Here is a 15,218-nt window from a genome sequence, read left to right as displayed (position 1 = left end):
AGTTTTGTGAAGAGGAGCGGTCCAAAATTACTCCAGATCGTTGTGCAGGTCTGATCTGCAACTACAGGAAATGTTTGGTTGAGGTTATTGCTGCCGAAGGAGGGTCAACCAGTTATTAAGTCCAAAGGTTCACATACTTTTTCCTCCCTGCACTGTGAATGTTTACATGTTATGTGCAATTAAACCATGGCAACATCTAATGTTTGTGTAGTATTATGTTCAGCAGACTGTGTTCTTCTATTGTTGTGACTTAGATGACGTTCAGAGCACATTTTATGCCCAATTCATGCAAAACTCCACGTAATCCAAAGGGGTTCACATACTTTTTCTTGCAACTGTATATGCACTTTTTGTGGTTATGTGATTTCTATTATACCTTCCAACTTTGTACCTTTGTGTAGGGCAATAGCACATTTGTCTAAGATTTTGGTGTAACTGCAAGACACACAGAAGAATTTGTCTGGATGAGTGCTGAGGCTTAACAAATTAGCCTATGGCACGTCCTGTATTATAGAGACAGAAATGCCTTCCAATGCCCTGCATGGAGCAGAAGAGTTGTCACCCTCGGACATGCATTTCCACTGCAGTCAGTGCTTTTTATTTGTGAGCTGGCTCCTGCATCAGTACTGCCCACCCCTTCTGTGATTGGCTATAGAAGTGTAGCCCTACCCTCATGAGGGCCACTGGATTTTGATGGTTCCCACTATACTCTGCACAGCCAGGCAACACAAATTTTCCACAATTTTGCTCACAGAGTCAGTAAACAGTCCTTGAGTTTTGTTTTGTTGTTTTATTAGGGGTTAATAACTTGGATGTGGTCTAGGGGTATATGGGATGCCCAAGGAACTGTAAAACTTGAGTACAACTTCACAGCAAACACTGTACACTGTACAAAAATGTGGGCTAAAAAGTAGCAACTGTCTCTTTAAGCAGTGCTGGTGTCCCCTTTGGTGTACCTCCTCAGACCCCAGATGAATCCTTCCTCTTTCACCTGGCTATCCTGAGGGTATTCCTGGGCAAGGAATTCCAAGATCTTCAGTTAAATAGTCCCGAATGAGAACTAGCTGGGTATTGCACCTGACTGCCCTCTCCCTTCTCTGGCTCACAGGGTGCGAAAGTACTCACACTGTCCTGTCAGGATGTCCTCCTTAGGAGATGGTGTCTCCTTCTATCCAGCACCAGCCTATAGGTAGGTTGCTCTCTCTGGGGCCCCTCTCAAGCTCCACACTCCAGCACTTTCCTTCAGTCCATCTTCCCCCTGACTCCAGCACCAACCCCTGCTGCACAGGCTCTCTCACATTTAAGGGTTGTTTTTGGCCACCATGCCCAGCCTGCTGGGGATTGGCCAATTCCCCTAAACATGCAAATCCAGGCTTCCTCCCCTCCTTTGCCCCTCTTCTAGAAAGTTCCTTCAGTTTCTAGAAGGGTAGGAGGGCTCCAGAAGCCCTGACCTGTAGAGCTTCCGAGTCTGCCCTGAGGTAATCTCTCTACCTCCCTCCCAGGCTGATTCATCCCAGGCATCTAGCAAGCCTCTGACTGAAAAAACAAACAAATCCTAACTAGCTAAACCTAGGGGGCACTACAGAAGAAACGTCCACCCATTACTATGATGTTGGTGAGCAAAGAGGAAGGAAAAAAAAATATTCACACAGTGACCCACTCTCTGTTCATCATCAAGTGACACTATGGGATATATGTATAAAAACATATAGATGTGCAAATGCTTGAGGCACAGATTAACCCCATATTTTGTTTAATATGATTATTTCCTGTAAGCTTCGTGTAGCGGCTAGAATGCAATATTTTCCTGAAATACCGAAATCAGGGAAATACCACATTATTGCCACTAGACTGAACTGACAGTCATAGAAAGTAAACATATTATACAAAATATGGGAATTATTTTTGATGACTGTGTGAATGCTTATGGCATTTGTACAGTAACTGTTTCTTTTAATAAATAGCCCCCTATGCTTTTTCTATTGAGGGTTTGCTTATACTTTAATAGTATCTTTTTTCCGTGATAGGAAGTGTGCAGAATTATAAGCTATCCCTATGCTACCCAATTATACAAGCTTCCTTGATAAGGCATGTTAATATAAAAACAGTTGTAGGATAAATACAGCAAATCACAAATGAGAATCCAAGCAAAGGACATTGTATCATCAATGGAAAACTAATTTTCAATGTATCCTAAAGGGCAGAACATAAACAAAACTATCTTGACATTATATTAACAAAAATGAAAAAAAAATTAAAGTAATTTAATCTTCCAAAATTGTTCTTTCAAAGGTCTGTACCTTAGAATCCTTGCTAGACATTTAGAAATCATTTTTGAAGCTCGGTGTTCTATTTTATAAAGCCATGTCCTTTGCTGTCACTTTGGCTTAAGGAAAAAAAAAAGTCACAAAGCTTTGACAACGCCTCTGTTTCTGCTATTAACTGAGAAATAACTGACCCGCATTACAAAGTTAGCCCCTACCAAATCTTTTAAGAGGGACCCAGGTATAAAATTCCCTCTTCAAGACCATAACAATAATTAAAAAGAAATCAAACTTATATTTTTTGCTATACAAACATTATTATTGTCATATCCGTGGAGAGGGAATTTTATACCTGAGGCCCTCTTAAAAGATATGGTGGGGGTTAACTTTGAAATGCCGGTCAGTTATTTCTCAGATAATAGCAGAAACAGAGACTTTGTCAAAGCCTCATGACTTTTTAAAGGATTTGGTAGAGATTAACTTTGAGAAATGTGGAGAGAATGAATTATAGGAAAGAGGAGAGAGTATGGAGTTTATGTAAAGCCATTTTTTGGGGGGAAAGACAATGGAAGGATTAAAACAGGTTTTGTTTTGCTGTCTGTATGCCGCTGAGGAGATTTTCCCTAAAGCAGAACATCACCCAAAAGGGGAAGTTCCACTTTTCCTCCTCCTCCCACTCTCCTCTGCTATATTTGGAGTGTTTTTTTTTTTGGGGGGGGTACCTGATTTTGGCAGATACCCCCTCCTACTTCTGCTCTAGCTACCTAGGTGAATGGAACAGAAGTCACCCCCCCCTCCTGCAGCCTCTTGGAACATGTCAGAGATCAAGAGATTATGTGACCAATCAAGGGGCACAGTGTGGCTCGCACATCCACAGTGGGCTGCAAGGAGTCACAGTCGGCTGCCCACAGTTGAGATGCTGGTGCCTGGACCCGAAGTCAGGACAAAGAGCTGGGTCAGATGAGGGCATCACTGGCTCCTGAGACAGTTAAGGCCTGTTTAACACTGGCTTCAGATTGTATATGAGCAGTGTGAACAGCAAGCTTCGACAAAGCATTTGCAGAGCTTTCAGCAAGCTTTGTTGAAGCTTTCAAAGTACCATTCAGTTGCAGTCTGTAAATGTTGAACACAGATCCTAATGGGGTTCGGATTGCCACTTTAAACAAACTGTTAGCAGGCTTTAGAACTTTTTGAAGCTCATTGAAGCTCAAACCTGCTGAAGCCTGCTGCAGCTTGTTTAAAGTGGCAATCAATACCTCCATTAGCATCTGTGTTCAACAGTTACAAACTGTAGCTGAATTGTTTAAAAGCTTCAGCGAAGCTTGGTAAAGGCTCTGCAAATGTTTGGCAAAGCTTGCTTTTCACACTGCACTTATAAAAATATGAAGCTTGTGTGAAACTGGCCTAGGTGTATGTTTCTTTAAGGTAGAGCTATAGGCAAAACGTATTTTTTTTCATTTTGGATAGAGTAAGGGAAAGTTATAACCCCTGTCAATTTGTTTTTGCCATCTGTGTCCCATTATGAAGATTTCCCATAGCCAAACAGGCATGAGAGGAAATTCCTGTAAACTAAGAGAATTCCTTGGGTACCCGAGGTCACCAGAATTAGTGTCCCATTTGGAAGATTTCCCCTCTATTACCTTTCTGGGGACAACCCAAAATTTGGGGTTTTCTTTTACCTTAACTTGCAATGATAATAGTAAACAGGACTAATAGAGAGGGTGAGTCTCCATAACAGGGTGCACAAACAGCAATTCAAACCTAATAGATGTTCTAATCCCTCTGTACTCCCAAACTTAAAAAAAAGTTTTGCCTTTAGTTAAACCTTAAATTTTAGTTTTTTTTGTATTGTGCTGCAATAAAAAAGTAAAAAGATCAAAAAGATGTGCCATATTTATAACATAAAAAAAACAGTAAAAATAAAAATAAACATAAAATTGTCCCAAGTTTTTCATATGATCTCACAACCTCTTCACTTTGTGCTCCACACTTATTTTTGGCCAATAAATACACCATGTGATGCACACTTCACCACCAGCTGCTCACCTTATATTTTGACCTACAGTATAGTACAGGGGTGGGCAAACTTTTTGACTTGAGAACCGCAATGGGTTCATATATTGGACCCGGGGGCCGGACCAAGAGTAGATGAATGATGTGTATGTGTCATCCATAGTAAGTATAGTAATATTCCCCCATAGTAAGCATAGTAATTCATCCCCCATATAGTAATTCATCCCCCATATAGTAATTCATCCCCCATAGTAATTCATCCCCCATATAGTAATTCATCCCCCATAGTAATTCATCCCCCATATAGTAATTCATCCCCTATAGTAATTCATCCCCCATAGTAATTCATCCCCCATATAGTAATTCATCCCCCATATAGTAATTCATCCCCCATAGTAATTCATCCCCCATAGTAATTCATCCCCCATATAGTAATTCATCCCCCATAGTAATTCATCCCCCATAGTAATTCATCCCCCATATAGTAATTCATCCCCCATAGTAATTCATCCCCCATATAGTAATTCATCCCCCATAGTAATTCATCCCCCATATAGTAATTCATCCCCCATAGTAATTCATCCCCCATAGTAATTCATCCCCCATATAGTAATTCATCCCCCCTATAGTAATTCATTCCCCATATTAATTCATCCCCCATATTAGGTCTCCAAGTCCCCCCTGTGTCAATTCACTTACCTTTGCTCCGCGCGTTCCTCTCGCCGTGTTCCCGCACCGTTCCGGTGTAGCATGAAAATCTGTCTCCTATGAGGATCTGTCCCCCTCGACGTATCTGCGCAGATACGTCGAGGGGGACAGATCCTCATAGGAGACAGATTTTCATGCTACACCGGTCTTCAGGGCGGACTGTGAGAGGAGCCTAGCTCCGCGGGCCGGATTAAAAGGTCCGCCGGGCCGTATACGGCCCGCGGGCCGTAGTTTGCCCATTGCTGGTATAGTAAGTAGGTCAAAATGCACCTGTTTTTTTAAGGGAATAACATAGCCTGGGATGGTATGAAACTTGGATTGATCCTGGAATTACTCCATACCTTCATATGGTTCCATTGATTCATATGATATTATTAACAATCATTAACTTTTCAACAGTGCTCAAAGACAAACATTTAAACCATCATAGTGCTTTCTGTAACATCTAAAGTTTATTTACAAATAATAGAAAAACACTCACATGATGGTGTACACTAACATGGTGCACAACAGGAATATGGCTCACATCTTCTTAATTGTGGGTAGAGACTGTACTCTGTATTCATAAGGTCATCGCTATTACTGTCCCCTTAAGTGCTTCAATATGCTCCTTTGGATGTTGGTGTCAAGAGGAGCTCCCTTCCACCCAACTACATCATTGGCTCCACCTTTCCAGACAGTATTGATGATAGATGGTTACATAAAGTACTATAATGGTTTACAGGGGGTCCACTGCCTTCTGCATTATCCCCCCCCACAGCAGTTTCTCAATGGGATTGGCAAGTGGCACCCTCAGCCAGTTTTACTGGTGTTCAGGTGGCTCAGCATTGGAGAGCTGCTTTGGCAGGAGCCAGCCAGGTACCTGGGGTGGCCGGTGTCCCTGTGTCTACCGGTGGTGCAGTGGGTAAAGAGGCATCCAGCCTGGGGAGGAGTTTGCCTGGCAGTGGGAAAAGGACTTCTGCTTTGAAGGCAGCAGCTGGAAGGAGGCGTGGTCTCCTCCATAATAGGGAGAGAACCCAGTGTGTTAGCAGTGGGGGCAGGCTTGGGCACTGGGTGCTGCTTTTAGCTGATGATGGCAGCATGGCTTGTCTTTTTCACTCTCCACTGTTGGATGCTGTAATTTGGTGGTTTCTTCTTTAGGGGTTGATCCTAAGAGGGAACCTAACAAATTCTGGCTAATTCATCATTTGTCACATCCGAAGGGTGGGTTGGTCAATGAACACATCGACCCTGGAATTGTTTTTGGTTTTGTATTCTTCATTTGATTCAGTGGTGCGTTTGGGTTAGGAATTATGGGCAGGGGGCTCTGCTGGCCGAAACAGATATTGAATCCGCTTTTAGGCTGTTGCCTGTTCATTCCAACAGTTTTTATTTGTTGGTTTGCCAGTGGCAAGGTGATTAATTTGCTGTTTGTCTATGGGGTGTTCCATTTCTTGTTTGTTATTTGAAATTTTTAGTTCTTTCCTTGAATGGGTGGTTTGTGATGTCTCAGGGATTACTTCCGTCATTCTTAATTTCTGGTGCATGGGTCCTGCAGCTTTCAATTGTTGCAGGTTTCTACTGGGTACTGTTCAGCATGTGGTGGATTGCTTTGGAGTTCTGCTAGCTCCTAATTAGATGGATGGCCTCTCTATGGCACTCAGTTTTTTGGGAATCTTGATTGACACCATAGCTATGGTATGTCATCTTCCCGATAACAAGCTACCTGACTTGAAGTCTTCGGTATCGGCAGCTCAGTGAAGTGGCAAAGTGGCTTTGCATCAGCTGCAATTGCTGTTGGGTAAGTTCAACTTTGCATGCTGAATCATGCCCATGGGCAGAGTTTTAATCACCAGTTAGCGTCAGCTACGGCAGGGGTTCAGGTCATCATATTCGGAGCATAAGGCGGATCTGTTGGTTTGGGAAACATTTTTAGAAAGCTGTAATGGGAGGTCCGCTTGTATAGAGGAGGCTATGTGCAGTTGTTATTTGGAGCTTTTGTCACCTCCAGTTATTTGCTTACTTCAGCATTTGGTGTTGTCCTGTTTATGTTTGAATGCTTTTGTTTATGCAGTATATGTTTCTGGTTGTACTAATTCCTTGGCTGATGCTCTTTCTTAGTGTCAGTGGGACAAGCTCTGCCACCTAGCTCCAGGAGCAGTGCGAATGGGAGTTCCTTGCCAAGACTGGCTGTGGAGTGTGGCATTGGTGTGACGGCTGATCTGATTTTGCGTTCTGTAAACCAGGCCCCGTGGTATGTATATTCTCTGGTGTGGGAGGAAAGGTTTGGTTTGGTTGGTGGGCTGGGTGGTGTAGTTTCTGAGTATGAAGAAAGTTTTGTGGTTTTATACTTTATCAGGCATAAAGTGGTAGAGCGTATGTCAGTATCAGTATTGAACCACAACTTGACAGATTTGGCCTTCTTTTTCAAACTGTTAATTGATAGGATTATACTAAGGACTTCTTAGTTTTGCAGGCTGTAAAGGGATATCGAAGGGGTTAGTGTCTTTTGATGTGTTGTGTTCCTTGATTCATGTGCTTCCTCAGATTTTTTTTATCTTCCTGTGAGGTGGTGCTGTTCAGGGGGGCCTTTGCATGGACATTCTTTGGGGCCTTGCGCATTGGTGAACTGATTCGTTTTTCTAAAAAGAGGATGGATGGTTTAGAGTCGACAATATATACAAATCATGTAGCGCCAGTCTAAGATGTAAATAACAATAGATCTAGAACTAGCAATGGGGCACACAGTTATCAGTCCACAAGGTCCATGTCATTAAAAAGTCTATAATCAGTAAAAAACACACAGTAGGCAGCTCCACCAAGAGACTGGAATGTATCACTGTAGAAAACAGAGAAAAATACAAGGGGGCGCCACTAAGTGCAGTATTAAAACAATATTTAATAAGCCATAAGTATTACACTCACATAATACCAGAAGTGAAGAGCATGTATAGATATAGATAGTTCCGGCATAAAGGACCACAACCGCTCCAGTGTTGATGTATTCATGGCAGCATGGGAGAACAAACACTTCAGCTCAAATACATCAGTAAAGACACTCAGAAGGAACTTAGAAATGATCAGCACATTGCATTTACCCTTCTACACAAGTCTGTGCAGATACATATGTCTACACTTCTAATGAAAAATATATCTCATGCTAAGTACACATTTAATGAACATATGTTTGCTTTAAACATCTAGTCATGTAAAAATAAAAGCGGTTTTATTCAAATTACCTTGCACATGAGTGAATGCTTGAAGTGAGCACAGGTTCATTAAACATCACTTCACACTTTAGTCAATCTGGCTTCAGTACCTTGTCATTTCATTACACTTCATCAAACTTCAAATGTTAGTAAATCAGTCCCAGATTTCCTTATTTGTACATAATTCAGCTCTACTGACTGAGCCTTCCCCCCTTCATCACACAAATATAATTGACAGCTGTGTTCACTTACTCATAAGAAAATCAAATGTAATAATAGCTTCCTTCTACTGTAGCCTATTATATAACTTGGCAGCTACAGCAGTTTTCATTGATTAAAGTAGTAAGACAGATAAAATTGGAAGTTACGGAACAGGTTCAGGCAGATGTAAACTTAATCCTTAAAATCTTATATAAGCTTTAATACATATGTAAATAGTAAAAGCGAGCGCTGAGTTATAAAAGCAGCTATTGCAAAACCAAACTCCTTCAGGTAAAATGTATAAAAAAGTGCAGCGCTATAAAATATTATAAAGACAGGTATGCAACTAAGTAAATACACATATATGGATCATAAAATGTTAACTCTTGAATTAATATAAAAGTTCATAAAATCTTCAAAGGGAAACGCACCGTAGGTATACCTGCGTTTATGTCATAAAATATAACAAAATATCAAAAATAAACACAGTTCATCCAAAGTGATCTCCTGATGACGCTATTATTCCCAGTAAACTTGATATATTCAGGTGGTTGTGCAAGAAATTGATAAAGTGCGCACTCACCAGATGCGCTTATAATTAGCGCATTGTATCACATATAGGTGATCTGTCAGGTATCCCTTCTCAAGGTAGGTTTGGATACAGCCTGGGGGTAGTCAGCCCTCCTTTTGGTTACAGGAAAAGACGGTCAGCTGGAATTCCCTTTTAGGAAATGTGTGGGTCACCCTCTTCCAGGCACTGGGATGGTCATCAGGGGATAGTTGGGAAATTAAAGTGCTCGATGCAGAGCAAAATAAGGGGGGATTCCCATAGCGTAGTATTTAAAATTAGAATGCTTTAATAGTAAATATTAAAAGGTCAAAGGTAAACATACACAGTGGTTTGTGCAAGAGAAATTAAGCAATACAGTGAAATTGCTCAGTAAAACACTGACCAGCTGGTACCATAAAATGGCCACCGGACCTCCGTGACCCGGCGGCGTAACGTCTGGAGGAACCCTGCACGCCGAGGTCCACTAAATTTGCTGCTAAATGACGTGTCCCTGCCTGTCTGTAAACAGTAACATTAGCTATAAAAAGTGATATTATATCACAGACATTTTCTTAATTTGGTGATGTTTTAGATATTTTATTTCAGTGGCCAGTAGTAGACAGATGTCCTTATCAATTCAATGGTCAGAGTAGTAGGCAAATATTCATAACTTAAAATTTGTATAAATTGTTTTTGGGTCTGGAGATCAAGGAACTAACAACTAGCTGTCAATGACTCTTTGAGAGGTCCAGTAGGCTTTTGTGCAAATAAGTGGTGGACAACTGCCATCTCAACAACTCTCAAATGGATACTTCAGGTTTGCCAGCTCCAGAATTAGCAGTAGGCCAAGGTTGTCCCATATTGGATGGGCACAAGGGCTTCTTCCCTACATACTTGACCTTGTTGATTGAGGGGTCTTCCAAAATCTGGAAGCCCCCATTTAAATAAAGATACCCCCCATGTGAATGTGTACAGGATACATAGTACTCCTGGTTACATAATCACAAAAAATTTGTAAATAAATACACAACACATTTGAGAAGAAAAAAAAAAGTCCCACAATGTAAATCCATAGTAAATGATATTGTCTGGTGATGAAGATCCTGGTCAATCACGATGAAGTCAGTCATGACCGTATTTAGTCATTGACATCACCTGGGACTTCCCGCTCATTTCTGTATATCCCAAGTTCTCGTGCTGGGAAATGTTTTTTTTTTTTTCTGAAATAATGGACTTTGTCATATATGTTATGCATTTATTGCTACTTAACTGACCGCAATGCGTATATATACACAGCTACCAGCCATAACCCTGGTATTTTTTTTTCAGCCTGCAATTGTCTTTCACATGAAAGCAGTCTGAGTGGCTAACTAGCAGTTGGATCACTTTCAGAAGCAGCAGGAGGAATTGCTGCCCCCCCCCACCTCTCGCCTGTTTCTGGGGCTTACCCCTTTTACTGGAGAGCAACTACCCCTTTTACTGAAGAAATCAATAACAGTACATACGTCAAATGTACAAACAGGTGGTATCATCAAAGGGCTTGATAGGAGTCCTGGTGGAATTGTGCACATATACCTGGGTATATATAGTTATTAATAGAGATACTTCCAGATGAATGTTGCAGAAAAGTCCAGTCGCAGTGGCCTCTGAGGATTAAACCGCATCTATCTTTATGTTGGAGAAATGAAGACAAGATTTGTGGCCATGGGGAGATCCTCTGACTGTTGTCCAACCAGCCTGGAATGCTCAATTCTCACCTGCAAAAACTGTGGTGTGGCATTTGAACTCAGAGTCAGCCTGTCTACCCTGCACTTTAGTCTCTCCCTAATAGTTTCTAATCTGACATGCACCTGGACCTCTAAGCCTATGATCCCGACGTGCCCACCAGAATCCTAATCTGGCTGTATCCTATACTGGTAAGCGAGCCCTAAACTAGGAACAAGCTACACAACCCCACACCAAAAGGGAGAGGATAACTAGAATAACAGGAGTTACATATAAACTATATTGCAATAAATTGGTTCACCTACCAATATACTGGAAGGTGACCACTACACTCACAGTAGCACAGACCTAGCTATCTGGCACTGTGCATATGGAATAACAACAAGGACAGGGCAGAGATACTCTCTCTGTCACAATTTATTTTATTTTATTTATTTATTTCTTACTTATATAGCACTGTCAATTTACGCAGCACTTTACATATATATATTTTTTACATTCACATCAGTCCCTGACCCTCAAGGAGCGTGCAATCTAAGGTCCCTAACTCACATCCATATATACACATATTAGGGCCAATTTGGACAGGAGCCAATTAACCTACCAGCATGTCTTTGGAGAGTGGGAGGAAACTGGAGTACCCGGAGGAAACCCACGCAGGCACAGGGAGAACATGCAAACTCCAGGCAGGTGGCGCCGTGGTCAGGATTTGAACCAGCGACCCTAGTACTGCCAGGCAGAAGTTCTAACCATTTTGCCACTGTGCTGCCCACAAGGATTTAGATATATACTCAGCAGCTGCATTAAACTAATAGATTATTGGAATATTTGCAAAATAATCCCTTCTGGCTTGGCATTTAGCTGCATGGACAAGACAAGGGGCTGAGACTTTCTGTCTCTCTCTCTTCCAACTTCCCATTTTTGGGGTTTTAAAGCCAACAACCAAGGGGCAGGAAGTGCATACATATTTACAGGCATTTACAAATTCAGACAATAGAGGGCAGCAGCTCCCCACATGTGTTTTGTGAACCACCAAATTGAACATTGAATCCCAATTACTGCCATAGGATTATCTTTCCATTTTTGTAGTGTGGCTAACACATGCTTACACACATTAACCTAGCTGGGAACTTTTGGAGTTTGAGATTAAGTGAGGGGCAGGCCTGCACTGGCCATAGGGCACACCAGACATTTTCCCGGTAGGCCGGGGCTGCTGGGCTTTAGAAGAGTGGCCTGCTAATGACCAGCCGCACAGTAGGAGGTAAGCGGCGACCACGGCCTTGACAGAGCTAACGCTGCACACAGCCACACTAAAGGGATGACAGCGGCCTCTCTCCTTCACTGGTGGGCACACTGTGACAGGTCTGTAGCAGCGGTGGATTGGGCTATCTCTTTGCTGGACGAGCTGTCTCTTTGCTGGATGAGCTGTCTCTTTGCTGGATGAGCTGTCTCTTTGCTGGATGGGCTGTCTCTTTGCTGGATGGGCTGTCTCCTTGCTGGACGGGCTGTCTCCTTGCTGGACGGGCTGTCTCCTTGCTGGATGGGCTGTCTCCTTGCTGGATGGGCTTTCTCTTTTCTGGATGGTCTGTCTGTTTTCTGGGCGGGATGTCTCCTTGCTGGACAGGCTGTTTCTTTGCTGGTTGAGCTGTGTCTTTGCTGGATGGGCTGTCTCCTTGCTGAATGGGTTGTCTCTTTGCTGGATGGGCTGTCTCTTTGCTGGATGAGCTTTCTCTTTGCTGGATGGGCTGTCTCATTGCTAGACGGGCTGTCTCCTTGCTGGGTGGGCTGTCTCTTTGCTTAACAAGATGTCTCTTTGCTGGATACGCTTTCTCTTTTCTGGATGGGCTGTCTCTTTGCTGGATGGGCTGTCTATTTGCTGGTTGAGCTGTCTCTTTGCTGGATGGGCTGTCTCTTTGCTGGATGAGCCGTGTCCTTGCTGGATGGCTGTCTCTTTGCTGGATGGACTGTCTCCTTGCTGGATGGGCTGTCTCTTTGCTGGATGAGCTGTCTCTCTGCTGGTTGAGCTGCCTCTTTGCTGGATGGGCTGTCTCTTTGCTGGTTGAGCTGTGTCTTTGCTGGATGGGCTGTCTCTTTGTTGGATGAGCTGTCTCTTTGCTGGACGAGCTATCTCTTTGCTGGATGGGCTGTCTCTTTGCTGGATGGGCTGTCTCCTTGCTGGATGGGCTGTCTCTTTGCTGGACTGGGATGTCTTTTTGCTGTACTGAGCTGTCTCTTTGCTCAGTTGAGTCCAGCAAAGAGACATCCCAATCCAGCATAGAGACAGCACAGTCCAAGAAGGGACATGCCCATCCAGCAAAGAGACATTCCTGTCCAGCAAAGAGACATCCCATCTCGTTGTGGATTGGGATGTCTCTTTGATGGATGGGTATGTCTCTTTGCTATATGGCAGGGGTGGGCAAACTTTTTGACTTGAGGGCCGCAGTGGGTTCATATATTGGACCCGGGGGCCGGACCAAGAGTAGATGAATGATGTGTATGTGTCATCCATAGTAAGCATAGTAATTCATCCCCCATAGTAAACATAGTAATTCATACCCCATATAGTAATTCCTCCCCCATATAGTAATTCATCCCCCATAGTAATTCATCCCCCATATAGTAATTCATCCCCCATATAGTAATTCATCCCCCATAGTAATTCATCCCCCATATAGTAATTCATCCCCCATAGTAATTCATCCCCCATAGTAATTCATCCCCCATATAGTAATTCATCCCCCATAGTAATTCATCCCCCATATAGTAATTCATCCCCCATAGTAATTCATACCCCATAGTAATTCATCCCCCATATAGTAATTCATCCCCCATAGTAATTCATCCCCCATATAGTAATTCATCCCCCATAGTAATTTATCCCCCATATAGTAATTCATCCCCCATAGTAATTCATCCCCCATATAGTAATTCATCCCCCCTATAGTAATTCATTCCCCATATTAATTCATCCCCCATATTAAGTCCCAAGTCCCCCCTGTGTCAATTCACTTACCTTTGCTCTGCGCGTTCCTCTCGCCGTGTTCCCGCGCCGGTCCGGTGTAGCATGAAAATCTGTCTCCCTCGACGTATCTGCGCATGTGCCAGTTTCAGGCATTAGCAGCCGATCGGCGATCTCCGGCACATGCGCAGATACGTCGAGGGGGACAGATCCTCATAGGAGACAGATTTTCATGCTACACCGGTCTTCAGGGCAGACTGTGAGAGGAGCCTAGCGGGAGCCTAGCTCCGCGGGCCGGATTAAAAGGTCCGCCGGGCCGCATACGGCCCGCGGACCGTAGTTTGCCCATTGCTGCTATATGGTGATGTCTCTGTGCTGGATGGGGATGTCTCTTATGTCTCTTGTTGGATGGGGATGTCTCTTTTCTGGATTGGGCCATCTCTTTGAATATATAGGGGGCACTGTGATTAGATTTCTAGGGGCACTGTGATATAAAGGGGACTGTGCTGTAAAGAGGCACTGTAATCAATACAGTGTCCCTTTACAGTGCAGTCCCCTTTACATTACAGTGCGGAGGACCGACTCTGTGAATATTACGTCACCAACTGCCCCCACGAATGTCCTTGCATTCCCCCCGGAAATTGTCTGTTTAATCTAAAATGCCCAAGTCTATTTTTTGTCCCAGTCTGGGCCAGGGTAGCCATTGTGTACCATATAATTAGTGGCATGTCCAGAATACCTGCATTTTAAAGCTCAAATCCAGGCAAACAGCTACATTTCCAAATTGAACACAACTAGCCTTCCAAATAAACAGTGCAAGAGAATAGCAGCACAATGATGATGTCTTTTTTTTCTGCTCACTCTGCTCTCTCCACCTAACAGCTTGTTTGCTGTCAGTGAATTTGAACATAGCACACTTGGCTGGCTCCCAGTTTTGTCTCTCCTTCTACCAGTCTGAAGGCTGCTTTACAGTAGATAATTATGGGTACTTGCACTATTTGCAATTTTAAAAATTCATTTGTTAGTTTACTAATGATTACAGAGCATTAAAGCCAGACTAAATATTTTTTAATGCAAACACGTTAAAATTGCAAGTTAATAAATTGTGCATGCACGCACATTTCCTAACCTTTGTTACCATTTCACTATCATCACTACCATCTTGCTTAGTCTTTTTATCCACATTAGAGGGAGGTGAGGAGGATGGTGCTACATCTGAGGAAAGTTATGCAATCATTCTCTCACAGGAAGTTTTTGGCAGGAATGATTTTCATTCTTTGCCAATACAGCACCCTCCTCGTTAAGCGCTAGAATTTGTATAGTTAAGTCAAGCATAGCTGTGTTTCTGTGTTTACCAGAGAGGCTGTCAGATAACTTAAGTGTGGCATTCTGCTTAACAGAGTGCTGTGATTGATTAGTCAGGTCTTCTCATGATGCTCTGGTGTTGTTTGAGTTTGTCCACCTTCAGGAAGCTATGAGAGCCTTCCAGAACATGGGTAGGAGCTAGGCAAATGAACAGCATGAAAAAGGGCACAGCCCTGGCCAATTGCAGGGGAAGGCAGTCCCATTGCATTCTGGGAGTGGTATTTATGTTCTGTGAGCACATGGGC

General features: G+C 43.0%; 1 long non-coding RNA gene across 1 annotated transcript in view; it reads right to left on the bottom strand.

Annotated features, from left to right (window-relative positions):
• Window positions 1-5,408: 5,408 nt before the first annotated feature.
• LOC149474760 (uncharacterized) overlaps window positions 5,409-15,218 on the bottom strand; it is a 60,347-nt gene continuing 50,537 nt past the window's right edge. Inside the window, exon 3 of the long non-coding RNA XR_016314375.1 lies at window positions 5,409-7,606. This is a non-coding gene — a long non-coding RNA (uncharacterized LOC149474760). The remainder of the gene's footprint in view (window positions 7,607-15,218) is intronic.

This window comes from Staurois parvus, unplaced genomic scaffold, assembly GCF_062004578.1.
Source record: "Staurois parvus isolate SC_StPar_1 unplaced genomic scaffold, SC_StPar_1.0 ptg000001l, whole genome shotgun sequence".
NCBI classification, from domain to species: domain Eukaryota; kingdom Metazoa; phylum Chordata; class Amphibia; order Anura; family Ranidae; genus Staurois; species Staurois parvus.
Note: the sequence above shows the minus strand (reverse complement) of the source record. Positions and strands in the feature narration are given on the sequence as shown.